This window comes from Hibiscus syriacus, unplaced genomic scaffold, assembly GCF_006381635.1.
Source record: "Hibiscus syriacus cultivar Baekdansim isolate YM2019G1 unplaced genomic scaffold, ASM638163v2 tig00116959_pilon, whole genome shotgun sequence".
In the NCBI taxonomy this organism is placed as follows: domain Eukaryota; kingdom Viridiplantae; phylum Streptophyta; class Magnoliopsida; order Malvales; family Malvaceae; genus Hibiscus; species Hibiscus syriacus.
Genome location: NW_024063485.1, coordinates 2304667 through 2307976, shown reverse-complemented (window position 1 = coordinate 2307976; position 3310 = coordinate 2304667). Strand labels below are relative to the sequence as shown.

General features: G+C 32.6%; 2 long non-coding RNA genes across 2 annotated transcripts; both read right to left on the bottom strand.

Annotated features, from left to right (window-relative positions):
* Positions 1–290: 290 nt before the first annotated feature.
* On the bottom strand, positions 291–1325 carry LOC120189760. The gene is made up of 2 exons (XR_005522551.1): positions 846–1325; positions 291–674 (listed from the first exon to the last, which is right to left on the bottom strand). It is a non-coding gene; the product is annotated as an uncharacterized LOC120189760 (long non-coding RNA).
* Positions 1326–2128: 803 nt separating this feature from the next.
* LOC120189771 lies at positions 2129–3020 on the bottom strand. The gene is made up of 2 exons (XR_005522553.1): positions 2774–3020; positions 2129–2435 (listed from the first exon to the last, which is right to left on the bottom strand). It is a non-coding gene; the product is annotated as an uncharacterized LOC120189771 (long non-coding RNA).
* Between the last annotated feature and the right edge of the window lie 290 nt (positions 3021–3310).

The window sequence follows — 3310 nt, the reverse complement described above, 5'->3', positions numbered from 1 at the left end:
ATGAAAAAATTAAGAAAAATATTTAGTATCTCGATAATATGTAAGCAATCGCATGTGTGATTTAAAGGAGTTGTTCGTAAAGTTTGATGAAACTATACATGGTTAAGTAATATTTGGAGTTGTCTCACATGTAGAAGTCAAAAACAAAGGAGAAGTCATGACTATACTCGTTTTGTTTGGAGCCCTTATCCAAATTTCATTAGATTTACATTTAATTATTTTTCTTTGATTAATTTAAACATAAGAATTAATGGGTTGTTTAATATATATATATATATATAATTTCTAAATTCAAATAAGGCTAACTTTTATTAATTTGATTTATAGGTCCATTATATAACCCAAGCTATCTAAAGCCCACATACTTTGGTATTTCATAAACCCTAGCCGTCAATGATCTTGACTGTTGAATCTAACGGTGATCCAAAAAAACCCTAAATACAAAGGGGTAGTTGCCGCCGCCTTCCCCAAACGGTACCAAGACATCCGATGGTTCAGATGCCGCGTAGAGGCTCCACCGTCAAGCAAGATGGCCATGTCAGATCTGGTCCCCCAACCTCTGCCATCTTCGTACAAAATCCCCACCCAAACTCATCCAAAAATAAGGACCACAACGTCAAAGGGTAGCACGAATCAAGCCAAAAATATCAGAGGATCATGAGGCCTTCATATACCTACAAAACGAGAGGAAAAATGAGAGGATTGGAGATAAAATAAAAAAGCAACCATTATCATCAAAAGAGGAGAGCCGAGAATAGCAAGGATTTGATAAATAAAAAAAAGGGAAAATTAAGAGAGAACAGTCCCGGGAGGATTTTTGGTAAAAACAAAACAAAGAGCAAAACCTTAAAGAAGCTGAGGTCCACTTTTGAAAGAGATCTCCCCAAATTTGTAACGCCTCTGGCGAGTTTCTGTTCTTGAAGGATATAAAACGAGTTTTTTAGATCTACTGAGATCTTGTGTTCATTAGGAGATTTTGAATTCGAATTTGGGTCGGAGAGGAGAAAAGGATTCAAAAAGAGTGTTTATTTTTTTCCCGTCGCCGGTGAACCGTGGCAGGAGCCGAGGAGTGACAGTCGGCAAGGCAGAGCGACGGTGTTTTCTTGGCTTGTTAAGAACAACATGAAGATTTGAAGAACAAAACAGAGAAAATATGAGTTTTTCTTTGATTAAAAAAATATTGAAATGAAAAGTGAGTGTTGTTTATTGTTCATTGCCTTTTTACTCGACAGATTCGTGTGTTTCCTTTGTTAGGGGATATTCTGCTGCGCGGTCTTCTGGTATTTTATATACTTTCGTTTTGATCCTTACTTCATGTTTGTCCATTTTTTAGCACTTTATTTCGATGATGTTTAATTTAGTCCTTTCATGTATGTTTTATTTAAGCCTATATTTGTTTATTGGAAACTGAAACTTTTTCTACTATCTTTTTTTAGCCTTGTATTTAGTTTTAATTTTCTTTTACTTGGGTTGTGAGTTTATTGTTTTGTTCATCTTTTTACCATATTATTTGTTCATTTATATTTAATAGAATATATGTATGTTTGCTTTGTATTTGTATTTGTTCATTATATATATATATATATATATATATATATATATATATACTCAAATAAAATATGGTATGTTTGCTTTCAATAACCCTTTATTAAGGGATTTAATATTTGTATATATGCGATCATAATGTTCCTCATTTCTTTTCTTTCCATGTTAATGTAATATATTTTGTTTTGTTTAGGTATCCATATATTTTAAATATGTTTTCCATCTATGATATTACGTTGTGTCTGTGCATTCGTGTATATATATATATATATATATATATATACAGGTCTTAATTTTCGCCTTAAATTATCAAAAAAAAAAAAATTCGCCTTAATATTTTTTTGCATATGTCAACTATAACATGATGAGGACTTTCTTTCAATTATCCTATGAACTAATACTAAAGGCATTTATTATATGTTACTTTAAAATAATTAAAATATAGTTTTACTTAATCAAATTTAAATAATATTAATCCTTAACATATTTATAAATTATATATACAGTTGCATTTGCATGTTGTCGACCCTCGATTTTTTTCGTCCTGTTTTTATTAAGTTATTATTATTATTATTATTTAAGATTACTAAAATAATATTTTTATTTACAGATTCGACCCAAATACTTCAAACCCAAATTACAGTCCAGCAAACCTAAGGATGAAAACCCAACACCTACTAGGGTTTCATCATATTCTAAGGCAACCACCTAATCTCAGTCATACGATCAAGTTGGAGATGGACGGTCTAGATCAACTCTCAGTTAAGATTTCCCCCTTGGATGCTGTCGGTGCCTTGCTAGAGCCGTCCGATCTGGACCCATCCAACGGTCCAGATCGAGCCCAGGCCACTGAATCTGGCACCATCACAGTCTTCTCCACCAACTGACAACTGGATTCACAAGTCAAACATCAAGACCAAGACAAACCTCAAGACCAAGACAAACCCGTGATTTCAATCTATTTTTTACTTCACTCATGATGTTTCAGAAAAAATAAGAAAAAAGAAAGTGAAAAATAATATAAATCAAGGTCTATATAACCCAAACGGAAAAAATGTAAAAGGAGGAGACTCTCAGATTTGAAAAGCAATAAAAATAGCAGAGTTGTTTTCAAGGTATATTTTTTAGTTTCGAAAATATAGAAATAAACTCTTTGCATGCATATATATATATATATATATATATATATATATCTGTGAGTCTAAAAGAGGGTCAGACAATAGCTTACTTGAGTTGGAGAGTTTACGGTGGTCAGAGTTTGAGGAAACCGAACAGTCGAGGTTAGATTTGTGGTTGTTTGGGTTTGTTTAGGGAATTTTTAGGTTTAGTTTGGTGCCTAGGGTAGTAGATCTATGTTTTGGGGTCTTTTTGGGTGAATTTTGGAGTTCCAACCACCGTGTGTGGTGGTCGGAATGGTGGCCGGAATGGCAAGTTGGGTTGTCCGGCCGGCTGAGGATTGAGAGAGCTTCTCTCATTTTTTTTATGAAACAAGTGAAAATGAAACAAAAAGAGTTAAATGATGGTATATATAAGCTAATTTAATGGTGTAATCGCATTTTAATCCCCCATAGTTTACGCGTGTTTTACAAAATGGTCACTGGGGGATCTTTTTTTTTATTTTTCCATTTTTCTTTATGTCTTATAATTTTTGATTTAATCATAGTTTAATCCTCTAGATTCAACTCGTATTTGTACTTTAGTCATCGATTTTGTAGATTTTATATTTCAGTTTCGAATTTGTTGTTATGATTGTGTAATTTTTATT